The following is a 27,400-nucleotide window of genomic DNA, read 5'->3' as shown; positions in this document are numbered from 1 at the left end:
GGTCAGAGACTTTCTGGAGGCCTCCCTTCCTCTCTGCTTTAGATTTGACTTCTGATAACAAGAGCAACAACAACAACAAAATACTTAAAAGCATGAAAAGAATTCTTATTCATTTCCTCCAGGTCTTGGAGGGAAGTAGGGGAGAAAATGCTGATCTTGTTGGTATTGCTGGTAAGGCTGGGCCCAGGTTCTTGAAACCCTCAAGCAGAGAAGGGGTTCCAATTCTGCACAAGGGGAAGGCGAAGGAGAAATGGCTGGGCTTCCTGCTATCTGGGCTTCTGCTCCCATGCAGGGCTTGACCCTCAGTCAGTTTTCAGATGATTTGGCGGGGGTGGGGGTGGGGGGAAGGACAGTAAGACAGGCAGCAAAGGGGCTCACACTAGCTGCAGACTGCACAAGAGTCAGGTTGGGCTATCTGGGCTGTCAGCCTGCTCCATCAGCCTAGCTCAGAGAAAGTGGGTCCAGGTGAAGTGGAGGGAAGGGGTCCTCTCCAGCTCATGCCAAGGGGTGCCTGAGTGAGCTTCCCCGGGGTGGAGAAGGTGTATCTGACTAACGAGCTTCTCCCTGGGTAGATAAAACATGGAGCACTTGAGGTCATTTACAGAGGACAAGGCTTGAGTAAAGTAAGACTTTTTTACAGGCCAAGAACGAGCCCATGAATATCTCTTCCCAACTCAGTTTCCTGGGTTATATGACAGAGACATCATCCAGCTGCTGTGATTCATTTTAGGTTTCCATTGTTTCAGTGTGTTGGACTTCAATTTTTTTGATAATACGTTGCTGGCAGAAGCATAACTGACACCATCTTTCTGAAGGGCTATTTGGTAATAAGAATCAGAAGCCTGGAGGGGCACCTGGGTGGCTCACTTGGTTGGGCACGTCTGACTTCGGCTCAGGTCTTGATCTCATGGCTTGTGAATTCAAGCCCCGTGTCCAGCTCTGTGCTGACAGCTCAGAGACTGGAGCCTGCTTTGTATTCTGTGTCCCTCTCTCACTCTGCCCCTCCCCTGCTCATTCTCTCTCTCTCTCTCTCTCTAAGAATAAATACATATTTTAAAAAATTAAGAAAAAAAAGAGTCAGAAGCCAGGAAAATATGCTTTCCCTTTGGCCTAGCAATTCTACCTCTAGGAAGCCATCCTAAGGGAATACTCAGAAAGAGACACAAGAGGAGGTGCTGGGTGGCTCAATTGGTTAAACATCTGGCTCTTGACTTCAGCTCAGGTCATGATCTCACAGTTCATGGGTTAAAGCCCCGCATCAGTCTCTGGGCTGACAGTGCAGAGCCTGCTTAGGATTCCGTCTCTCTCCCTCTCTTTCTGCCCCTCACCCACTCTTGTGCTCTGTCTTTCTCTCTCTCAAAATAAATAAATAAACTTAAAAAAAAAAAAAAGGAAAGGAAAGAAAGAGACACAAGAGTATTCATCCTAGTATTGTGTATAATATGGAAAGACTCCAGACAACCCACGCAGCCACAATAATGAAACAGTTAAATACATCTCTTTTCATCCTTATAGAAATGTTATCAAAGAATGTTTAATAGCATAGGATGATGCTAACCTATATGGTAACATGATGGCTAAGTGTCCTCCTGAAAGGGAGAATGACTGGAATGTATCTGCTGATTCATGTGTAATTGCACAGTCTATGCCATATGTCATACTTTAAAACACACGCTATTGCGAAAGTAATGCGTGCTCAGGCTACGCTCGCACCATTATTCAAGGCCACTCCCTGAAGGTAACCATTGTCAACAATTTACATTTACATTTACATTTTCAAGTGCTTTACAATTCACAAGGCAAACATCTCTTAATTCTTACAACACTGTGGTGTGGTAGTTTTATTTTCCTGATTTTTACAACTGAAGAAGGCTCAAAATGGTTAAATCTGGAATACCATCACTATTTTCTAAGATACAAAGTGTACATCAACATAAAGACTATTATTGTTGGCTGGTCCTAGACCACCTTGTAGTGTCAGTTCTTTGGCCCTTGGGAGAGTTTTGAGGTGATGGCCTTCAACCCCCTCCCGGTAAGGAGTTCTCTCCACTCTATTAAGAGAGGTGGCCCTTCAGCCACCCCTTGCACATGCCCAGTGACAGGGCCCCTGCTTTCCAAGGGAGCCTCTCTCACTTCATGGAGCTAAAACCTACCTGCCTGCAATTCACATTCTCTGGCCCCAGTTTCTTTTCCAAGTCCAGGTTCTTTTGGTGAGTCCTGGCAAACCTGCAGGGGATTGACCCAGAGGGCTAGAAGGTTGCATTCTAAGAGGAGAAATGCAATCATGAAAAAGAAAAAGAGAGCTAGACCAGAGGTTAGACCAAGGATCTGGTTTGAAACCCAGCTTCTAGACCCCAAATAGAAAATGAGTCAGATGAACTGGAGGCTGAAGAAATAAACCAGTTTGGAGGTTGCCTGTGTGTTAGGGCAAGCATGCTGGTATTGGACTGCATCCAACATCTAGCCCTATGTCAAGTTGGGCTAGACACTGGCATGGGGCAGAAGTTACCTTATTCTTCCATGTGACAGCGTACCAAATATTTTCACCCCTGCCATCACAACTCACCTTAACCTTCTCCTGTAAACATCTCTGCAAAGTTCTGATGTCCTTTCCCATTCAGTTAATATTTATGGGTGTATGGTACATTGAACCCTTTCCTTGTTTTGTTTTTGCCTTTGTTTTTGTTTTAAGAGGGGAAGGAGAGCAGAGAGAGAGAGAGAGAGAGAGAGAGAGAGAGAGAGAGAGAGAGAGAGGGAATCTTAAGCAGGCTCCACGCTCAGTGCCTAGCCTGATCATGACCTGAGTGGAAATCAAGTCAGGCACTCAACTGACTGAGCCACCCAGGTGGCCCTGAATCCTTTCCTTGTTAAGTTGGTTCTATTTAGCTACGTTCTCTCTTCAGTGGAAGAAGTCCTATATACTTTGTTCATTGGAAGTGGGACACAAGGGACTTCACTAATAAGTGATGGTAGATATCTGAGCATTTGTTGTGTTTTCTTTACATCTTTGTGTCATATTAAATATCTAAGTAAGAAGGTCTCAAGTCTTCTAAGAGAATGTGGGAGCACAACTGCTTCCACTCATGCACAAATACTGTTCTAGCTGAAGGGTAGCCTGATAAGCTTCCATCTACTCTAAGGTCTACAGAGGAATCCACTTCACACTCTAAGGGCTGGATGACCTCCACTTATTTTTTTTTTAAGTAGTCTTCAGGCCCAGTGCAGAGCCCAACGTGGGACTTGAAGTTATGACTCTGAGATCAAGACCTGAGCTGAGATCAAGAGTCAGACACTTAACCAACTGAGTTACCCAGGTACCCCCAGAAGACCTCCACTTCTAAAGAAAGCAAAGACTCTTCAGTGAAACAGCTCATTGATTTTTAGATTTTGCTCTTTTTTTGGGTTTCCTCCAAATTTACTGGAATTATAAGGAAGTTTGTTGATTATACCAAACCATAGAGTTTGATACTGAGCCCTAAATGGTCCTTTCTGCGCACACACACACACACACACACACACACACATCTGCCTCATGGACAGTATCCAAATTAGATTGAATGTGTTAGCTTGATAAGTTGGCAAGATTGGTAGAAACTTCCAAGTTACATTCATTTTATAAATAAGAAAATAGAGAATATTAGATCTAGTGATGCAATTATTCTAGTCCCTACATGTTTGATTTAAAGCAAACCCCCTCCACCAACTGAAACCTGGCTATTTCAGTTGGTGGAGCATGTGACTCTTGATCTTGGGGTTGTAAGTTTGAGCTCCACTTTGGGCATAGAGTTCATTTAACAAAAAAGAAAAGTAAGAGAGGATGGGATCCCAGTACGAAGGTTGGTTGGTGTGGTAGAAGTGCATGGAACTACTCTTTTGATTGCTGCTATTTTCTCCTTGGAAACAGGTAGGGGTCAGAAGCTAATAAAGAGGAGACATAGGAGAAGTAGAGGACTAAAGAGAAGAAAAATTGGAAAGAGCAGTCTAACAAGGAAATGTTGGAGGACTCTCAGCATTACTAAACACCTGATTGAAGTATCTGGTCATTAACTTAAAGTAAGGTGAGATGGTTGAAATAGGTAAAGAGGATTAAGAATACACATACTGTGGGTAACCTAGGTGGCTCAGTCAGTTGAGCATCGACTCTTGATTTTGGCTCAGGTCATGATCCCAGGATTGTGGGATTGAGCCTGGTGTCAGGCTCTGTCCTACGTGTGGAGCCTGCTTAAGATTCTCTATCTCTGTCTCTGTCTCTCCCTTTGCCCCTTTCCCCCTACTCATGCACATGTTCTCTCTCTCTCTCTAAAATACAAAAAAAAAAAAAAAAGAATACACTTATCATCATGAGCACTGAGTAATGTATAGAATTGTTGAATCACTATATTTACACCAGAAACTAATATAACACTGCATTAATTATATTTCAATTAACAGGAGAACAGGAGAAACCTAATGGAGGACCAGGAGGAAGGGAAGAGGGAAAGAAAGTTGGGGAGAGAGAGGGACGCAAAACTTGAGAGACTATTGAATACTGAAAACAAACTGAGAGTTGAAGGGGGAGGGGGGAAAAGAGGTGGTGGAGTTGGAGGAGGGCACTTGTGGGGAAGAGCACTGGGTGTTGTATGGAAACTAATTTGACAATAAACTACTTAAAAAAATTTTTTTTAAATTATACTTCAATTAAAATCATTAAAACTTTTTTTAATGTTTATTTTTGAGAGAGAGAGAGAGAGTACAAGTGGGGAAGGAGCAGAAAGAGAGGGAGACATAGAATCTGAAGCAGACTCCAGGCTCTGAGCTGTCAGCACAGAGCCTGACACAGGGCTTGAACTCATGAACTGGGAGATTATGACCTGAGCCAAAGTTGAACACTTCACTGACTGAGCCACCCAGGTGCCCCAAACTACTTTAAAAATAAAAATAAATAAAGTGAGGCAAGTCAGCATGATTCTGTGTGTCCACATTCACTGAATGCAGACCAGAAGGTGGACTCAACCCCAGGAGGGGTTTTTCTAGGAAAATACAATGGAAGGAAGCAGGGACAGGGGAGATGAGCACATATGCAAGGAAGTAAAAATCAGAGGATGAGATCCCATGGGTGAGGAAGAAAGTGAGGCTGACAAATTGTTAGAGTTTCAATATTAGAGAAAAGGAGCTGAATGCATAGGAAATGAGGAGGGGAGGAAAATGGGAATGGAGGTTACAGTGGAGCCAGAAATATTGGTAATAACAATGGCTAAACAGGGTTGGTGGCTGAGGTTGGTGTATTGGTCAGGCTAGGTTCTGTAACAAACAATCCCTAAATCTTAGTGGCTCCGCACATAAGGCTTACTGCTTGCTGTCACCCAGAGTCTTATGCTTGTTGACGGGGTAGGAGTGAGAATTGGTGCACTGTAGTCTCTTTCCATGACAGCTCTAATTCTAGGGCCACACTTTCCAATACTGAGCATTTGAAATGTGACCTGTGCACTAAGAAGATAAAATTAAATTTTTATTTATGCTTAGTTAATTTAAAATGTTGAGAGAATGCTTGGAACAATTGCATACATCCATCTACTTTATGAAACTACAGTAGTCCTCCTTACCCATGCCTGAAACTGCAGTTAGTACCAAGCCCTACATGTATATACTATGATTTTTCCTTGGCATACCTAGGATAAAGTTTCGTTCATAAATTAGGCACAATAAGAGATTAAAACAAGAACTAACAATAAAATAGAAGAATGATAACAATATAACACACATAACAATAAAAGTTATGTGAATATGGTTTTTCTTTCTCAAAATATCTTATTGTATTGTATTTGCCCTTCTTCTTGTGACAATGTGAGATGATAAAATGCCTATCTGATGAGATGAAGCAAGGCAAATGATGTAGACATTACGGTGTAGCATCCATCCACTCTTGACCTAATGATTCCTCAGAAGCAGAACCATCTGCTTTCTGGCCTGATTGACCTTGGGTATCTGAAGCCATGGAAGGCAAAACCACAGATGAGGAGGGACCAGCGTACATAGAGATCAAGTATTTTTATGAAAACTTAGCATCTGAAGTGATATGTGCTCAAAGTATAAATTACACATCAGATTTCAGAGTCTTAGTGTAAAAAAAGAATATAAAATACAGTTGGCCCTTGAACAACATTGATTTGAAATGTGTGGGCTCACTTACATGTGATTTTTTTTACCAGATAGTACTATAAATGTAGTTTCTCTTTATAATTTTCTTTTTTAAAAAAAATGTCGGGTGTCTGAGTGGTTTAGTAGGTTAAGTGTCAACTTCGGCTCAGATCTCCCTAATCTCATGGTTCATGATTTCGAGTCCCACATTGGGCCATCTGATGTCAGCATAGAGCCCACTTCGGATCCTGTCTCCCTCTCTCTCTGCTTCTCTCTCTCTCTCTCAAAAATAAACATTAAAAACTTTTAAAACTGTTTACTTATTTCTGAGGGACAGAGAGAAAAAGAATGTGCATACACGTGAATGTATGCAGGGGAGGAGCAGGGAGAGAAGGAAAGAGAGACTCTCAAGTAGCCTCTGGGCTGTCGGGGCTGAGCCCTACATGGGGCTTGAATTCATAAACCATGAGATCATGATCTGAGGTGAAATCAAGAGTCAGTCACTCAGCTGATTGAGTTACCCAGGCACCCCTCCTTATAATTTTCTTAATAGCATTCTTACATTAGCTTACTTTACTGAAAGAATGTATAATACATATAACATTCAAAATATGTGTTAACTATGTTATCAGTAAGGCTTCCAGTCGGTTGTAGGCTCTTAGTAGTTAAGTTTTGGGAAGACAAAAGTTATGCTTAGATTTTCAACTATGTGGGAGTCAGCACCCTTAGCTTCATGTTGTTCATGGGCCAGCTGCACCTTATCAATAATTTTTACATTATTACATGTTGAAATCATATTTTTGATGTACTGGCTTTAGTAAAATGTATTATTAAAATTAATTTCACAGGTTTCTTACTGACTGTTTTAAAGCAGCTACCAGGGACACCAGGTGGCTCAGTCAGGTAAGCATCTGACTTTGGCTTAGGTCAGGATCTCATGGTTCATGAGTTCCAGCCTATTGTTGGGCATCGCTGGTGTCAGGGCAGAGCCCCCTCGGACCCTCTATCCTCCACCCCACCCCCGCTCTGCCCCTCCCCAGCTCATGCTCTCTCTCTCTTTCTTTGTCTCAAAAATAAATAAACATTTTTTAAAAAGCAGCTACCAGAAAGTTTAAAATCACATATGTGGCCCACATTACATTTCTGCTGGACAGTGCTATTCTAGGGCTTCAGAATTCTCCTTTGGATCCTCTCCATCTGGCTGGCAGATAATGAGAGGGAGAAAGCGGAGAACTACACGGGCGGTTCCCCTGTTCCTTTGCGCAGAACTCAGTTATGATGCCACACCCAACTGTGAAGGACGAGGGCAAACGCCGTCTGCTCAGGAAGGAGTGGAAGCGGATTTGCACAGCAGCGAGCTGGCCTCTGGCGCAGGTAGGGTGGAAGGACAAGATCACCGAAGACAGGCAGCTGAGGTGCTGACAGGTTATTGGCAAGATCAGTCATGTGAGTTTTGAGATTACCAGGAATTTGCAAAGAGTAACAGGGAACAAAACTCTTCAAGACCCCCAGGGACTAGAGTTGATTCAACAAAGGGGAATATTTAATCTACTCTGACAACAGGCACCAGAGGTCAGAGCTTTTGAGGAAAGAGGAGCAATTATCTGGAAGAAGCAATCAGGGGAGTGAGGATACTGCTCCCACCCTTGGGCCAGTGTCCCACAGTGTGCAAGGAAGAGGAGAAAAATCCCCCCCCCACCCCGTGTCTTTACCAGAGACTCATGTTCAGTGTGTGACCTTAAGTTATTTAATCGTTCTTTTTCAGGTTTCCTTATCTTAAAATAGGGATAATAATACTTATAAGATTGTTGTATTAAATACTAAGACATCTGTAAAGTATTTAACGTGCAGAAATGGTGATATAAAATAAGTCCCTAACATTGTACTTAAAGCACACTGGTTTCTCCTTTGTTTATACCTTCTTCCTTTGTGTATTTACTTTCCTTTGTGTGAACATTCATCTGGCCTTGCCCTCAGATAAATGAAAGCAATCTGTTAGTTCTGTCCTTGTTCTAGGACAAGATTCACTAGCAAAAATCGCCAGTTTCGTGTAAATTTATGTTGCCATTCAGAAGAAAGGGTCAGCTTTGATGTGAGGTGAAACTGATTTCATCTTAGAGCATAGTTTGGGGAAGGAGCCCACATTTCTTCTATAAATAGAACAAAAAAATCTCATTTTTGAAAGGAAAAAGCTTTGTGTGTGAAGAGGGAAGTCCCGAGAGGAGGGTGTGGCTACTTTCCAAATCACAGTAGATGAAATTGCACAGGGACTTTTTCCTTATTGCCTAATATGGATTTGTATATAAATGGCCAAAGGAGGAGAGATGCTGAGCTGTGCTTCCAGCGTTCACACCATTTCCATAGCAGTGCCCAGAGAATCAAAGCCTTCCATTAATGTCGTCCGAAATAAGATCTAAACAGGACATCTTGGGCATATGAATTAAATTAGTGCTCAGCACTACACTTTGCTTTCCTAGAGGGGACATTCTACAAATTGCTCTTCAAATCCCACATCAGAAACTAAAGAGCTCATCAGACCTTCGTCTGAAATGTAATTGTGCTGAGAGCCAGGTGTGGTCAAAGGCGCAGGCTAGGAAAAGAGGTAAGTGATTCTTCTGTTCCCCTTGGCTAGATGAGAACAGTGAAGCCCAGCCTCTCAGTTAGAAAGCTTCGTCCCATCCCAATGTTTAAAATCAGAACTGAATCCAAAATTTCTCCTGTAATGAAAGTGTTCCTGTCCTTGTTTTACAAATGAGGAAGATGAATCTTAGAGTGTTATGTCTTTTCCAAGATCACACAGTGACAAGCAGAGAGCAGAGGTTGGGTCAGACCGGCCCTCTGACGTGACGTCCTGGGCTCTCACACAATGGCCACCATCTCTTGTGATTAAAAACTAAACTAAGCCAAAATGAAATTAAGTACTGCTTCCTCATCTAGCGGATTTTATCACAGAATCACTGTGACCGGTGATTCAGAATACAGGGCTCCCACTTTCTTGAGGTGGTAGCCATGGCCGCCAGTGGTTCCTCGGCCGTCCTGAGGTATTCCCAGTGTGGGAAATCTTAGGCAATATGTGTCTAATGCAACTAGAAGAAAACTGCCCATGTTGCTCTGTCTGGGCCTGATTTTCTTCACTTGGTAGTTTCTTAATGATTCTTCTATGTTAGCTATTAGTAACTTAGGAAGTAAGCGGAGTAGAGGGCATTTCTGAGCCTGATCATCAATCATGTAAATTTAAAAACCTGGCCATCAATTCTTCCCCCAAGCAATGTAAACCTCACAATAGATCCCCATTACTTATAACCACCCCCCCTAAAATTTTAGCCAGGAATTAAGGGCCAATATAACCTAACCACCATTCAAAGTTTATTTCCCTGGAATCCTGTGTAAAACTGCTCCCTCCAGCCGACGCTCCCTGCCTTCCCACTGACAGCTTCACACAGTTATACTACCTCCCAGTCTCCAGGCCCTCACTCCAACCTCACCTCTCTAGATAAGACTCCCCTGGCCTCTACAGCTAGGAGGGACTTCTCCTTCTTCTGAATCTCAGTAGTCTTGAAGATTTGATAGCTAACCATCATCTTGTCTTATCAATAAACATTTGTCAACTGAATGAGTATTCCTAAGTGGATTGTAAATCCCCAGAAGGATGTAACCAGTTCTTCATGCCACCAGTACAATGTGTCTGTTTCAAGGGGGTATGATTGATGGATGGATGGATTGACTGACTGATTTTCCTTCTGGTGTTTGCTGTTTGCATTTCAGAGATTAATCTACTACACATGGCTCAGGAGCAGGAGCTGGTGAAAACAGTTTGGCTATTTTGGTATATCTGATAACAATGGTGATTCTTTCTGAGAGCTAATGGTGCTAATGCGGCCCGTGGCCTTCCATTCCTTGGGTGATTATACGAAGGGACAAAACGGGTTTCTCTTGTTCACAGTGCACTGTGCGGCTCTCCCAGGAGAAGGGACACCTGTGGCTGTTGTCCTGGCTGTCTGTGTTATTCCCTTTCTATCTATGTATTCATTTACTGATGTTCCCAATGGCCATGGTAAAATCTCTGATGCACAACCTTTCAGTTTCTTGGCCTTTTAATTCCTTATCATTCAGCTATTTGATGATTTTTGGAAGACAGTTTTTATATATTATCCATCTTTTAAATTTTTTAACTTTTATTTATTTATTTTTTTAATGTATTTTATGTACTTTTTTTTTTTTTGAGAGAGAGAAACAGTTTGGGCAGGGAGGGTCAGAGAAAGAGGGAGACACAGAATCTGAAGCAGGTTCCAGGCTTTGAGCTAGCTGTCAACACAGAGCCCAACTCACGAACCTCGAGATCATGACCTGAGCTGAAGCCAGCTACTCAACTGACTGAGCCACGCACGCGCGCCTATCTATCTTTTTTAGTTATGTTCAAAGGAAGAGTCTTTCCAAAATATTTAGTCCACCGATTTCAAAAATAAAAGTCATGATATTTTTCCCTTTAAAATGTCAATAAGTAGTGTGTTGCAGCTGTAATGTCACTTTCTTAAATGTTGAATGTAGTGTTATTTTAAATCTTTAAAATTATTACAAATTTAAATACAACCTTAAGGAAATTATGACAACTAAAAATGTCTCCAGATATTGCCAAAATGTCCCCTAGGGCGCAAAATCATTTCTGGCTGAGAGCTACCTTTCTATTGACTTACTGAGTCCAATGACTTGAATTTCTTTGTTTCTATTTCCGTACATGAAGGATTCTACTGGAATCAAATAATTCATTCGGAATTGTATTAGAAACAATTTGAACATAGAAAAGAGAAATACACTAGTTGATTGAAATACATGAAATCTTAGTAATTCCGGAAGTCCATAATGATAAGAGGAATCCAGGAAAAAACTCCTTTGTCAACATTGGCACCACTTCTTTACTTTGAAAGTGGAAAACTAAAGAGAAATGATTAAGCATTTAACTTGCCTGTCAGCTAGCAACTATGTTGCAGAAACCAAATGAGAAGGGAAAACTCTACAGAAGAATCATTTTATAGTCCCTAATGAAATTATTGATTCAAGCAAAGACTACCAATTGATACTAAAACCTCTAACAGTGGGGTATTGGTTATTCATATGGTATAAAAGTGATAGCACTTGGGTTACTTTCTGACCAAAAGAGATAAAAATGTAACTATGTAGTGGAGGGACAGTTAGCCTAGTGGTCGTATATCCCACTACCATCACTAATAGTGGGATAAGCAGCTATGATGCATCTTCTGATGTGATGTGATGTGAAGTATACAACACCACCTCTACTGCATTCAGGCCAAAAATGTTTAACTTGAACCTAGCCAAATGTTTATATCTAACTTATTTACATGAATTATAGGTGTATAGGGACAAGCTGAATAGTAATATGGGGAAGCAAAGCTAAAATGTGTCACATTCTTTAGGACAACTGGCCTGGGCTCTTCAACAAATCAATGTCATAAGAAAAGGGACTGTTCTAGGTTAAAAGGTACTTCAAAAATATGACAATTGAATAGAACATGTAGTTCTGGATTGGTTTGTGGTTTGTATAAACCAGCTAGGAAGGACATTTTGGGGCCAAATGAGAAAGTTTGAATGTGTGTTAAGTATCAGATAATATTAAAAAGAACCCCTGATGGCTCAGTCAGTTAAGCATCTGACATTTGATCTCAGCTCAGATCTTGATCTCAGGGTAATGGGTTCAGACCCCGTGTTGGGCTCCACACTGGCCATGAAGCCTACTTAAAAAAAATCATCATTAACTTTGTTAGATAGGAAAACATCACTTTTGTCTATATAGGAAGATGCTCTTATTCTTTAGAAATACATAGCTAAGTATTTAAGGCTGTATCAAGAGTTTGGAGCAACAAAGATTTTTTTCTTACTAACACTACATCATTGTCTCAGGTCAGCTGCCACTCTATGTCATCTTCAGTCTGGCATGCAGCCTGAAAGAGCTGGCCTGTCTTAGCACATTGTTCCAGAAGGAAAAGAAAGATGATAGAACCAAACCATGACTCAAAACATGGGTTTCACTTCCACTCATATTTACTGGCTAACACAAGTCACATGGCTGAGTCTAGCAGCAATGGTATAAGGTATAGTTCTCCCACAGGGTGAGGCAGCAGAATTATTAAGAAGTCAGTGACAATGAGAACAAAGCATCTTAAACTCTAAGTCATAACAAAATTGTTTCTCAGGGAGCAAATAGTAATGTTAAATCCAGATGTTAGAAAGCAAGAGAGATTGAAAACAAATGAACTTAGCTTTCAAGTATAGAAACTAGAAAAGAAATAACATATAAATCAAAGAAGGGAGAAGGAAGGAATTAATAAAGATAAGATAGATAATATGAAATAAAAAGCCAAAAACAATATACTTAAATTCTATGCTTTGACAAGATCAAAACAAAGAAAGCCTTTGGCAAGTATTATCCAGTAAGTAAGAAAGAAAAAAGACACAATAAAATTAGAAATGAAAACAGGATGCAGAAATTAAAAAAAAAATTTATTGCGATTTAAAAAATTGTGCATGCTATATACAACTTTATTCCAATGACTTTAAAAATCTAGACCATGAATAGTGAAATGTATTTCTAAAAAAATGTAAATTACCAAAATTAACTCAAGAAATGAACTTACTTACCAAGGGGTACCTGAGTGACTCAGTCAGTTAAATGTCTGACTCTTGGTTTTGACAGGTCATAATCTAACAGTTTGTGGAATCAAGTCCCTTGTCAGGCTCCAGGATGATATCACAGAGCCTGCTTGGGATTCTGTCTCCCTCCCCTGCTTACAAAGGCACTCTTTCGCTCTCAAGTGAAAACAAACGAACAAAAACAAAACAAAATAAAAAAAGAAATGAACTTACCAATAATAACATTAAAATAGTCAAAAGTCTACCTTCAAAAAAAAACAGTCCGCATAGCTTATAAGAGTATGTACTACCAAGACTTTAAGGAGCAGATAAACCCCATAGAATGTGAAATGTCTCATGGCTTAGTTAGGGTACAAAGGTTACCAATGGCAGATGATCACTTTTAGCTAAAGATACCATATGACTAAGTTCTGTCAATGAGATGGAACAAGAGGGAGAGAGGGGTACGGGCTTTGGGGAAAGGTTTTCTTCTCCAACAAAAAGAAAGGGATGTCTCTGAGGAGACCCTGCCTTTTCCTCCTGGCCTGTGGACATGTCCCCGTGGATCGGCTGCAGCTACCTTGTGACCCTGGGGGAATGCGTGGCTGACCCACTGAGAATGAGATGGGAAGTCTTGGATTCTCTATGATGTTGTTGAGCATGGAACCAACTCTGGCCACCCCAACATGAGAAAAATATATTTTTGTTTTACAAACCACTTTTAAAACAATGGTTTCTGTTACAGGCAGCTGAAAACACCCTAACTAAAATGGGCGAGCTCCGTCAGACTTTTACACCGTAAGTACCCCAAGTGATGTCAATGATTTCAGAGCCCAGCAAAAGCACAAGAGCCTTACAGCTCGTTTTGCATGTATTGGTCTTATATAACGCTCATACTGCAACTAAATATATTCCTATACCGTTTCTTTTTTTTTTTTTAATTTTTTTTTTTTTATGGTTTTTATTTTATTTTTGAGAGACAGAGACAGCGCGAGCAGGGGAGGGTCAGAGAGAGAGAGAGAGACACAGAACCGGAAGCAGGCTCCAGGCTCTGAGCTAGCTGTCAGCACAGAGCCCGATGCGGGGCTCGAACCCACGAACTGTGAGATCTTGACCTGAGTTGAAGCCGGACGCTCAAGCGACTGAGCCACCCAGGCGCCCCCCGTTTCTTTTTTTTAATGTTTATTTTTGAGGCAGAGAGAGACAGATCATGAATGGGGGAGGGGCAGAGAGAGGGAGACACAGATTTGGAAACAGAGGCTGTCAGTGCAGAGCCTGATGTGGGACTCGAAGTCACAAACCATGAGATCATGACCTGAGCTGAAGTCGGACGCTTAACTGACTGAGCCACTCAGGTGCCCCCATATACCCTTTCTAAAGGGAATTTTTTCTTTTAAATCCTATGCTGTCATTGGTCTATTGAACCTTTTCAATGATAAAATAGAGACAGAAAACCCTTTAAGGAAAGATGCTCCAAAGGAATTCTTATCTCTGAAGTTGAAAGACATTTTTTTTCTGCCAAGGTAACTTAGAGATAAAACAGACTATATCATTTTCATATCCATTTTTTGCCTCCTGTTTTAAACAGCAAGATGATTCTGGTAATTGTTATGACTATGATTCTTAATTCTTAAGCTTTTGACCTCTTATATAAATGAAAATGGGATTATTGACCAAATGGTTGTTACAATAGTTCACATTTTATTGAAATGTTTGTCCACATCTTTATTGATCTTTAAGCTTCTTTCTGATTATATTATGAGGTGTTAGGTATTGCTGAATTTATGTGGCCTATCTTGTTTGTGTTCTTGTCAACTGATACAATTCAATGTAAACAAGTTAATGGGTTGTTTTTGGTGAGATTCAGGGCATTCAATAAGTTTAATAGCTCAGGTGTGAAGTTTTCTGCTTTTTAAAAAAAAATTTTTAAATATATTTTTAAATTTATTTTTGAGAGACAGAGAGAGACAGCGCAAGCAGGAGAGGGTCAGAGAGAGGGGGAGACACAGAATATGAAGACAGTCTCAAGGCTCTGAGCTATCCGTCAGCACAGAGCCTGACGCAGGGCTGGAACCCACGAACCCTGAGATCATGACCTGAGCTGAAGTCGGATGCTTAACTGACTGAGCCACCCAGGCACTCCTCTGCTTCTTAAAAATAAAAGAAATTAAAGCTAAGTGATATATATGCCCCAAACGAAAATACTAACACTCTCATACCTGTGTTAGGTAAATGCATGCCAAGGAGGGTGAAATGTATGCAGAGGACTCGAGCATAGTTTAGGACTCAAGGTCAGACAAATCCAGTTACTTGAAATAGAGGGCAATAATTGCACTGAGGAACTGGAAGGGAAATGCAATTACTAAGGACTCAGGAACAGAGTAAGAGTTAGCTATGAACAAGGAGGTAGGCAAATACCTCGTTACTAGAAACCCGGAAAGAATGTCAAAGCAGTGGCAGGAAAGAGCAAGACCAACTGCATCCTGAGCCAGTGAGTTTACCAATGGGGCTCCTGCCCACAAGCATTTTCCTAGAGTTGGAGGCACTGCTGACTCTGGAGGTGGGAGGTGGAGATAGTTAGGAGCCAGGCAAAAGCTCCAAGCCAAGTTCATTACAAGCAGACAAGTGAACTACTTCTTCCGAATATCAATTGCAGTCAGAAATGGCTGACAAACTACTGCTATAAGAAAAAGACCCATATATCTCCTGGGTCTAAAAGGAGCTGAATCTACAAAAAATTATGAAGACAACACGTCTTGTGTTTAGTGTGCATAAACCCCCCTTCCAACCCCCGAGTTAACTCCAGTAATCCAAACATATTCATTTTAGAAGGCTGGTTCTCATCCGGGAAGTCCAAAGTGCTTGAAAGACATTACCTAAGTTAAGCCCTTCTTATGAAGACTCGCAGGTAAACACCTTGCCCTAACTTCCAAAGTCACTATTTGAGGGTCAGCTCTATTTGTAAACCTGGGGAACACAAAAAGGAGTTAGTCTCTGCTGGTATTAGCCTGAGAGAACCCATCCCTAATGGCTGCAGGTAGCAAGTACAAATGTCAGCTCATGCTCTTGGGAATGTCCTACGGAATAAAAGCACGGAGACAGGCTGGGGACTAAAGCGTGGATTTGAGTTTCTTCCTGGCCAATGTGCCTTTATCTTAGAGATAAGACCCCAGCTTCCTATTGCACTGCCATTTTTTTTCCCTCAACAACACCTACAGGACTTCCAGTAAAATATTTACTGAAGACATGGAGTCAAATCTTGATAAAAATCAAGGTAAATCTTTTTTCTAGTATTTTGCCAAGTTGGGTCAAAAGCCTGCTGTTATCTTTCTCTACTTTTCCATTTGTCTTCTCTTTTCCATGTCCTCTCTCACTTTCTAAGTATACATTAGGTGTGCCTGCTCCCAAGCAAGGGCACTGAACAAGTTTACACTAAGATAATCAGAGCATCCCTGTTGAACAGCAAAACATTTACTCCCCACAGAAAAAGAAATAGAATCATCAAGGCCCACAGATCTAGTGAGATTAATTAAAAAAAAAAAAAGGAGCAGCAGCTTTGCTTAATATATGGTACAATCACCAGAGCCTCCCCCTTTTCATAATGCTCGAGATGTGTAAGAACTTCATTTGGTTATTTCAGAGTGTTCTGTAAACAGAGCAGGCACAATCAAGGAATGGTTAAAAACATTTCAGTTGTATTTGTCTCTCATTTTCTGCATGTGTTTTCCCAAAGGCTTCTTTCTCAAAGTGACCCTGGAGAGGGGACTTAATCATCTGTTATCTCTCTTGCTGCTTCCTGCTTAGTTGGTGGAAAATTGAAATATATGAACATTCCCTGTCCCTTCCTATTTTGTATAACCCTCGTGCTCAAGAGAGTAAGTTTTCAGATCTAACACCACCCAGGACTTGGATGGCATTTGGGAATTGAAGTCCAACCACTATATGCTGTAACTACCTCTCCCCTCAACTTAGGTAAAAGGTGGTCTCTCCCAAGTAGAATGTGCTTGTCTTTATTTCGCCATTCAGAAAAGCAAGACTCTATTTCAAATGTCACTGTCAAAACAAAATATCATTGTAAATCTTACTTAAATCCAAAAGTGGATCACCTATATATTTTCATGATTAGACCAAGGATTCTTAACCCTGGACCTGTGAATGGGCTTTGAGGGGTCAACCTCCAAATTGTAAATGGTACAACTGGAAGATGTCCCTGGTTAGGGTGTGAGGATAGTGGGACACCATTTTCTTTCTTTCCCAGAAATCTGAAAAGGTAAGGAATGGGTCCTAAAAATATGGAGATTTTGGGAAACCAGTTTTCCTAATCCTTCTCACAATTCTGCCCCCACTCTCTGAGGTCCAATTCTTAGACTTTGCTCTTACTCTTAAAGGGGAGCCTGGAAATGGAGTGAAAAAAATGGAGTCAAGACCTCACATGTAGGGGTGCATGGGTGACTCAGTCAGTTAAGCATCCAACTTCAGCTCAGGTCATGATTTTGCCATTCATGAGTTTAAGCCCCATGTTGGGCTCTCTGCTGTCAGCACAGAGCCCACTTCAGATCTTCTGTTTCCCTCACATCAGAAACTTGAAAATTTCTGAATCATGTGTTTGAGAGGGATGGACTCCACCCCAGATCAAAAATGGACCCATCTGGGCGAATCTTATTAAGCATGTCCCATCTCTCTGGCCTTCGCAACTCATTTAGGACAAACACAATCATAGGTCAGGGAAGTGGGGAGCCAATGAGACAACATTTGGGTGTTTTATTTAAGGTATTGAGGATTCCTAAGTCTCTTTTCTGCTGGATATGAACTTGGAAGTATGTAGGTCCAGAAGCTTCTGGAAACTGACCCTCAGTAATGAAAGCAAGAATCCAGGATTTATTTACTCCATTTGGGCCCTGAGTCAAACCTTTCCTGAAGCCAGTAAGCCTCTGGATATTAACCTATGTTCACCTATAAATTATCCTTATTGTTTAAATCCATCTGCGTTTGCTTTCTGTTTCTTGATATGGAAAGATCATTACTTAACATAAACTCATGTGCTTTGCAGGATGTTGAAACACAATATGCATTTATGGGGATTTCCTAACTCCCAAACCATCACTTAACCAAAAGACCACTTTCCTCATAATATTGCCAGTAAGGCAGAATTATATACTTGTACACAATGCATTAGAGATAATGAATTTGTGTAAAAGTAATTAAGTTACAGTCATAGAGTAAGTAGGTTGCAACACAATAATTAGAATCAAGGAACTTGGATTCCCACGCCCCTGGAGACATTATCAAGTCTCTTAGGAAATAATGTTGAGATGTTGCCTAAAGTGACATTCAAATTTTCCCTCATGTTCCTCTTAGTCGGATTGTGACAGATAGTTCCTTCTTAAAAGAACATAGTCACTTCTCTGACACAATTATTTTCCACTAAAAACAAAACATCAAACAGAAAGGAAAAGAGATTGTTGAAATAATAAGTCAGTTAGTTATTAATGCTATCAGATAACACAATCCTGAAACTAGAAAATTGGATTCAAGTTTTGAATTGCTCCTACTTTGTCTGGCAAATGCACCAGAAGCCCACAGCTTACTTGAATAGAGTGAAATGAATATTGATCGCAGTTTGTAAGAAATCTTTGTTCAAATAACAGATGGAATATGGATAGGTAGAACCTTCTATTCTTTCAGATCATATTTCCTTATTCGTAGAAGGATTGCCCTAGACTTCAGGATATGGAAAGAATTTTGTTTACCATCATTATTTCTGACCTCTAAGGGGCAACATTTTTTTATTTATAGAATTTCTGGAGAATCATGATTTTCCAGATTTTCAAAAGCCCCTTTTAAACTGGTTTCTTGGCTTTTAAACACTAATATTTTTGATAGTAAATGTTTGAGTATAAATAGAAAGAAGGTCTCACCAGGAGCTGAATGCTCTTTGGTCACTTTATATATCTCATTAACTTTCTTTTTTTAAGTTTTATTTATTTATTTTGAGAGAGACAGAGATAGCACAAGCAGGAAAGGGTCAGAGAGAGAGAGAGGGAGACACAAAGAATCCCAAGTAGGCTCTGCACTACCAGATGCAGGGCTCGAACCCATAAACCATGAGATCATGACCTAAGCAGAAACCAACAGTCAGATGCTCAAACGACTGAGCCAGCCAGGTGCCCCTATCTCATTAACTTCCTGTGTAGACTAAATTTCTCAATCTCTGAGCCTCAGTTTCTTCGTCTATGAATAGTAGTGCTTAGACCAGCTGATCTCAAGGGCCTCTCCCCTAGAGATATAGGAGTCTATAAGCAATATGCTTATTCTACTATAATATGAAGAACTAGAATTTGAAGCTACACATCCTCTGTAGCTTTTAGTCTTTCATGGCAACAATCAGAAGTAAACTGTCACATATAGAATGACGATATTCATGAAGGATACTTAAGGGATTAAATACCTCAAATTTGGCAGAAGCATTTATTTGAGTTTTATAAACAACAACAAAAGTCCTAGGGCTAACTCGTGAGAGTTAGATGCTATCAAGTTATGCTATAAAACAATTATTGAATATGAGACATTATTCTTGAAGTTTATTTATTTTTGAGAGAAGAGAGAGGGTGTGAGTGCACATGCATGCACAAGCAGGACAGGGTGGGGGAGGAGTCTAGAGAGGAGAGAATCCCAAGCAGACTCCATTCTTTTAGCTCAGAGCCCAACGCCGGGCTCAATCTCAGAAACTCTGAGATCATGACCTGAGCTGAAATCAAGTTGTCACCGCTTAATCACCTGAGCCACCCAGGTACCTGGAGACATTATTCTTAAATCTGTTTTGCCCTTATACAAGGACATTGTTTTTGGCCTCTCTTTAGTTAGCACTCTTTATGAAAGAAGTAAATTGAAAAGTTGCAGTGCACATATTCATCCAGCATATCACATGTGCAAGGAGCCTGACTATTCATTAGATGCCTTCATATGACACCCTTTTAGTTTCAAATTTCTGTTAAATTAGCAGGCTACTTTGCAACAGACATATGACACAACAGTAAACCCAAATTTGCTGGAGACTGAATGGCTTAGCTTTTTTCTTTTTTTCTTTTCTTTTCTTTTCTAGCACTTTCTACCTATGATTGAAAGTTTTGTGTTTTTGAGAGAGTCCTGTGGGTTTAAGAAAGTTCTTTTAGTTAAATTAAGTAGGAAAATCAATATAGAAACTAAATGACTGGTATATAACAGCCCATAATTACGGTTTTGGCTGCACTTCAACACTTTTTAAAATGTTAGTTCTTACCCTGTAACTGAAGAACTTGTATCTTCCTTAAAAGAGGAAACAAAAGCTTGCAGGTAAGGATCATGAGTCTCAGAGTTTGTAATGGGAGGAGCCAGATATACTAAAGTGCTTTTCCCCAACCATTTAATTTTATCTATCAAAGTAGTACAACACATACATTGGTTTTTAAAAAATTAAATGGTACAAAAGGATTGAAAATGAAAAGTACACTTATCCTGTCCTCAATCCCATTAGAAAAACATGATATTCATTGAACTCCGTAGGCAATCATGTTAAATCCTGTCTAGCTTTATTTTATTTGGTCACTGCTATGGTCTGAATGTTTATGCCCCCCAACATCCATATGTTCAAATCCTAACCCCTAAGCTGATGGTATTAGGAGATGGGGCTTTGGAGAGGTGATTGTAAGGATGGAGTCCACATGAATGGGATTAGTACCCTCATAAAAGAGGCTCCAGAGGGATCCCACCCTGCTTGACCATGTGAGGAAGTTTACAACCTAGAAGAGAACTTTCACTCTATGCTGGCTCCCTGATCTTGGCCTTCCAACATCCAGAACTATGAGAAATAAATTTCTGTTTATAAACCATACAGTTTATGGTATCTTGTGATAGCAGCCCAAATGGTTAAGAAAGTCTGTCTCCTAGCTCTAAATAACATGCTTATGTACCTATTGTTTTTGGTCAGTTTTAAACACTATTAAGTCCCTGGAGAGGAAAATGATAAATGAGCTATTTATGTATTATTTCCTACTTCATCCTCCATATTTTGTTAGTTGTAGTATTAATGTTAAAAATACACAGCATTGACATTTTTACTTCTAATTTTTAAAGAATTTAGTATTGGGGCACCTGGGTGGCTCAGTCGCTTAAGGAACCAACTTCATCTCAGGTCATGATCTCATGGTTCATGAGTCTGAACCCCGTGTCAGGCTCTGTGCTGACAGCTCAGAGTCTGGAGCCTGCTTTGGATTCTGTGTCTCCCTCTCTTTGTCCTTCTCCTGCGTATGCTCTGTCTCTCTCAAAAGAATAAACGTTAAACAATTTTTTTAAATTTAGTATTTACTTTTTCTATTGGTTATATTTACAACTTTAAAGAATATACTTATATTTTCACTTCCAGCTCTACCATCTTTAAACTCTTAACATCTCTCTCTCTCACAATCTCTTTTTTTAAGACACATTTATTCAGTGTCATGACCAGACTGTTACAATTAGCAATCAACAGCATGAATGCAAAAGAAAGAAAGGAAGGAAGAAAAAAAGAAAGGAAAGAAGAATATCTACATTAAAACCCTTTGTTGGAAAGCTTTACACTTTCCATAAAACAGAAACTAAAATAACCCATTACACAATTAAGTCACGAAATACAGTCATTGAGTTTTTTGCCCATACACATGAGTAGTGCCTAAAACACGTCTTCTTTGTTGCAGCGAGGCCCTGCCACCACTGTGCTTGGCTGAGTTCACAAAACAGTTGTAGCCCATAGCTTCCCTGTCACTTTTCTGGCTCTCCTCTCCTGCTAAATTAAGTAGAAATGTTTCCTGGCAGTAATTAAAACCTTCTGCTCTGCCATAGCTACCGCTGCTGCTGCTGCTGCTGCTGCTGCTGCTGCTGCTGCTGCTGCTGGAACCGCCAGAGCCACCTTAGTTTCATGCTTTGGCGAAGCATTGGCCTCCACCACCACGGGGGCCAGAGCTTCTGCCTCCAAAGTTTTCTCCTCTCATAGGTCTGAAATGAGAAGACTGATCGTTGTAATTGCCAAAGACATTATAGCTTCTGCCGGCTCCGAAGTTGCTTCCATCATTACTGAATCGGTTATGGCTGTCCCCATTGCCACTATATCCACCACCTGGACTGCCACCAAAGCCACCTCACCAGTGAAAGTTCCTCCATGACCAAAGTTGTTGTTCCCATTAAAACCACTTCCATGACCACCACTGAAGTTTCCAGAATCACTTAGACATCTTTAGCTGGATGAAGCACTCGCCATCTCTTGCTCAGATAGGGCTTTCCTTACTTCATAGTTGTGGGCATTCACAGCATGGTATTTTTTTATTACTTTGAGAGAGAGTACATGCAGGGAAGGGACAGGGAGAGAGAGAGAGAGAGAGAGAGAGAGAGAGAATATCCCAAGCAGGCTCTCACAAACTGTGAGATCATGACCTGAGCCAAAATCAGAGTCAAACGCTCAACTGACTGAGACACCCAGGAGCCCCCAGTATGGTATTTTTGAATGACAATCTTGTTCAGACTCATGGTCAGCAAATGTTACAAAAGCAAAGCCTCTCTTCTGGCCACTGCTCCAGTTAGTTGATTTCAATACCTTTCATTTTCTCATACTGTTCAAAAAGTAATCTCTTAGATGATATTCTCCAGTGTCTTCTTTAGTGCCACCAACAAAAATCTTTTTCACAGTAAGTGGGCACCAGATCTTTGAGAATCTTCTCTTGAGACAGCCCTCTTTGGTTCCACAATCCTTCCATCCACCTTGTGTGGCCTTGCATTCATGGCTGCATCCACCTCTTCCACTGTAGTATGTGTGACAAATCCAAAGCCTCTGGAGCACTTGTGTGTGGATCTTTCATTACCACACAGTCTGTGAGTGTTCCCCATTGCTCAGAATGGCTCCTCAGACTCTTATTGGTTGTTTGAAAGCTCAAACCTCAAAAACTACCAGTTTTAATTGCTTTCCATTTTCCCTCTTAACAAAGGAAGCACATGCCTTCACCATATGACTAAATTTGTTCAGGACCTTAATCCCAGTCTCTGTAACACGGAATCCACTTTCTGCCTGAGGACATTCATCTCCAGTTCAATATCAGTTGCCCTCTTAGCCTGCTATATAGCTCTCCTTCTAGGCCCTCCTTTCATTGGGTTAGAGATTAGTGTTTCTTGGGTCCCAGGTTTTTGTTATTCATGAATTCCTTTCTCTTTTTACTGATTCATCCTTAATTGATTTTTTCAGAAAGAATTTTTGAAAGGTGAGCTTTCTGAGTTCTTACATGTCTGAACATATCTTCATTTTTATCCTTACAGCTGAATGATAGCTTAGCTAGTTATGATATTCAGATCCTCAGAACTCTAAAAGTCATGTTCCACTGTCTTCTGGCACCGAGCGTTTTTGATGAGAAAACTATGAGTGCCAATTAAATTTGTATTTCATTGTAATTGACCTGTTGCTTGTTCTCTAGAAGCTTTTAGAATCTTCCCTTGGTATTTAATGTATTATAAAATCACAAGTTTATAGTGAAGTATGGGTTTATTTTCATTTATTTTACTTGGCACTGAGTAAGCCCTTTTACTCTGAAGACTCCTATCTTAACTCTAAGAAATAGTCTTCTATTATTACTCTCATTATTTTCCTCCCTGCATTTTCTTGTCTCTTTCTGAAACTATTTAGTTGACTATTATCCCTCCTGGATTTGACCCTATATAGTCTTTGGACTTTATTATTAAAAATTTTTTTTGATGTTTTTTATTTCTTTTTGAGAGACAGAGAGAGATGGTGCGAGCAGGAGAGGGTCAGAGAGAAATGGAGTTACAGAATCTGAAGCTGGCTCCAGGCTCTGAGCTAGCTGTCAGCACAGAGCCCGATGTGGGGCTCAAACCCATGAAGAGTGAGATCATGACCTGAGCCGAAGCCAGACGCTTAACCGACTGAGCCACCCAGGTGCCTCTAGTCTTTGGACTTTAAGAAAATATTTCTTCCCCGTTGTCTTTTTGCTTTACACTTTGGGAGATTCCACTGACCTCTTCTTTCAGCTCTTATGTTTATTTTTCTTTAATTAAAGGAATTTGGGGTGTCTGGGTGGCTCAATTGGTTAAGCATCCAATTTCAGCTTAGTTCATGATCTTATTTATGGCTTGTGAGTTTGAGCCCTATCGGGCTCTGAGTGGACAGCTCAGAACCTGGAGCCTGCTTTGGATTCTGTCTCCCCCTCTCTCTCTGCTCCTCCTCTGCTTGTACTCTGTTTCTTTCTGTCTCTGTTTCTCAAAAATAAATATTAAAAAAAATTTTTAAGGAATTAATTATATTTTAAATTTCCAACAATTCTTTTTTTTTCCCCCCTCTCTGATTGCTCCATATACATAAACATATTTTATGGTACAGGGGCTTCTCAAATTTTTCTGAGATCACTAATTAGAATACATTAAAAAAACAAGAAGAAATATCTATTTCCTCTGAGATCAGCCTTTTTTTAAATAGGTCTTTTGAAAATATTAAAATTATACATTCTTGTGTTTATTTTTCAACTAAGTGAACCAAAAAAATATATATCAGGAAAATTGCCTAGCCTTTTCTCTGTTAAAAAAAACAAGTTGTAGGGATGCCTAGGTGGCTGAGTCAATTGAGCATCTTTGGCTCAGGTCATGATCTCATGGGTTCGAGCCCTGCATCGGGCTCTGTGTTGACAACATAAAGCCTGAGGTGCTTTGGATTCTGTCCCTTCCCCATTTCTTCTTTCTCTCTCTTTCTCAAAAACAAATATTAAAATTTTTTTTAAAAATTAAATTCTATTATGGTAAATTTCAAAGATATACAAAGTAGACAAAATATAATGAACTTGCCCAGCTTCAATAAATATCAACATTCTGCCATTCTTGTTTCACCTATACCTTCCCCTTCTCCTCTATATTTTTATAACCAAATTATTAATTAATCTGCCACATTGAGCTAGTGATTTGAATTTATTTTTCATTTAGTAAACTATCCTGTTAGATCATATCATGCACTTCTTCATAAATCATCTAATACAGTGAATGAGAATGACAGTATTAAAAAGTATAAAACTCCCATTTAACAGAGCATTTTCTATGCCATATACTGTGCTCACACTTTAAAAAAACACTGGTTTATTTAAGATGACTAATAATGTAGGTGTCTGCCTTTTAAACTGCAAAGGATGTAGTGACGTTGTTTGTTAAAGGATTAGTCAAAAATTAAAATTAAAACCGATGTTTCTGTAAAGAGAATTGTGTGTTCATGACTGTGTTTCTCAGGTACAATAAAATGCCAACACAACTGGAGATGCTGTTTGTACGAAAGGACTCATTCTCAAGAAATCCTTTTTTTTAATGTTTTATTTATTTTTGAGAGAGAGAGAGAGAGCAAGGCAGAGAATCCAAAGCAGGCTCTAGCCATCTCTCATTCTCCCTCATTCGGTTTTATGAAGTTTCAACAGAGCTCTGCCATCATTCACTGATGACCCAGTACTAGGTAGTGGAGGAAAGATGGGGATTTGAATCAATGTACTGTTGTTTGATAGCTTTTTGACCATGGGCAAATTACTTAATTTCTCTAAACCTTAGTTTCACCATTTACAAAATTAGGAAAACAATACCTCCCTATCAGGGTGTTTGTGAAGATTAAGAAATACATCACACTAAGCAAGTAGTACAGGGCCTAGGACTTAAATATGTATAAGTGATGGTTATTATTTCATTCATAGATTCATAGGTATGCTCTATGCTACGGGCAGGGTAGCCAAATTTAGCAAATAAAAATGTAGGATATAGAGGTAAATTTGAACTTCAGGTACATAAGAATAATTGTTTAAATATATCACAAATATCACATGGAATATACTTATACTAAAAAATTATCCATCGTCTATCTGAAATTCAAATTTATGTGGGGATCCTGGCAAAATAGCTTCTCTTTTAAAAGGGAAACTTTTAAAATAAACTTATAAGCAATAAAGTTGTGATTAAATTTGATATTTCATCGGCTCATACTTGGTAGTCTTCTATCCTCCAGTACACTCAGTATTTTCTTTTCCAGGTAATGCTCAAGCATCGTGTATCAGAGAAACAAATAGTGTCCATATTTTGGAGAAGAAGGTCGACTTTTCCCCAAACTGAAATCTGTTGGATCAGTTACTATCCTAAACAAGGCATAGGTTTTAAAACTACTTACTGAATTCTATTTGTATTTAAATCTTTATTTGGAAAACCACAAAGCACTACATATGAAAGTCATATTGAGGATCACTAAAACTATACAAACTACACATCTCTGACAGCGCTCAGGATCTCTGAAACACTATTTCAAATGTTCTCGTTTTCTTTGTGTGCACCAGGTATTTTTCAAACTGTGCTTGTTATTAGCACAGAGACACACAAGATAAATAAAGCAGATAGCTTTTATATTTCATTCCAATCAGACTGTATATCTTAACCTCTTATCTAGACTAAAAAGCCTGTTATCCTTCCAGGATTCTAGCTAATTTGTAGTCAGATTTTTAAATGAGATTTAAAAAAAATAGGTTTCCTAAGCGCAGGGAGTGGGAATTACTTTATGGTAATATATTCTTCTATCTCTTTTCCATTTGCGGGAAATGTAATCCGTAATTCCTTGCCTCAATAAGCAACCTGAGGAAATGAGATGCCGTAATGTCTTTATCCATTCACTCCTTTAAAGCATTTGCAGGCTGTGTTTAAACTTCCAGGTGGATGATAATGCAATTATTCAAAAATAACATATGTGCTACATTTATTTCCTCATTCATAATTTTTTATTTGCCAATACAATGAAGCTGCATTTGTTTTTCCTTAAAGAAACGCACCTTCTGCCCAAACTCCTATTCCTTTTCATTCTGTCACCAACCGTCGCGGGGCACCGTACTCTTCAGCTCCATCTCGTGTAGAAGAACGTCGACTGCACCCTCAGCTCGGACCACGGGGTGCATCCACTACCAGGGAAAAGATGAAAAGCCGGGAACTCTATTGAGGCATCACCACGAAACGAAGAAACGATTTCCTGTAAATCCCGTCTCAGAAAAAGCAGGTCTTAGAGCTGACAGGAACCTCGGGAAAGCATATGTATTGATTTCCTTGATACATTCAACTGAATCTGGAGAAGAGTATACTCCGTTGAATTAATACTGACGTATTTAGAGTGAAATTTCCATCGAGCCGCTGCGATTCCTGGTGAAATCCTTCAGAAGAGCCAAGTAAGGGCATTCTCTGAGCAGTCCTGTACGTATACCCTAGATGCCTCATGGGAGCCTACAGCAGACCTTAGTCACGTCACAGAGCCAAAGGAGAAAGCCTCGAGACGGACTGGGAGGCCGTTCGGGGAGAGGGTGATGCAGTCCCCTCCTCGGTGAAGAGACTCAGGCAGACTGGAGTCGTTTCCGCGTTTTTGCCGCGCGGCCGCAGCAAGAAGCTGAGGGGCCGCCGGGCCCCGGTGGCCCACAGCATCTCCCCAGAGTTCTCCTGAGAAACCTGCAGGTCAGGGACGCCCACCTTTTGCTTGTTATTATAAACGTGCTTATTAAGCCCTCTTGATTTTTAAAATTGCCATGTGTGGCTTTTGGTTCCTCTGACCAGGGAAGAGGGAGCCCCAAACATCCCT

The 27,400-nt window shown here is 40.1% G+C and overlaps 1 long non-coding RNA gene across 2 annotated transcripts; it reads left to right on the top strand.

Annotated features, from left to right (window-relative positions):
- Nucleotides 1-8,460: 8,460 nt before the first annotated feature.
- LOC115292186 lies at nt 8,461-22,152 on the top strand. Of its 2 annotated transcripts, XR_003908837.1 has the most exons (4): nt 8,461-8,719; nt 13,508-13,560; nt 15,981-16,036; nt 21,770-22,152. It is a non-coding gene; the product is annotated as an uncharacterized LOC115292186 (long non-coding RNA). The 2 variants fall into 2 exon arrangements; XR_003908836.1 differs by lacking the exon at nt 15,981-16,036.
- Nucleotides 22,153-27,400: the final 5,248 nt, after the last annotated feature.

The sequence above is a fragment of the Suricata suricatta genome, chromosome 5 (assembly GCF_006229205.1).
Source record: "Suricata suricatta isolate VVHF042 chromosome 5, meerkat_22Aug2017_6uvM2_HiC, whole genome shotgun sequence".
Classification (NCBI taxonomy): Eukaryota; Metazoa; Chordata; class Mammalia; order Carnivora; family Herpestidae; genus Suricata; species Suricata suricatta.
Note: the sequence above shows the minus strand (reverse complement) of the source record. Positions and strands in the feature narration are given on the sequence as shown.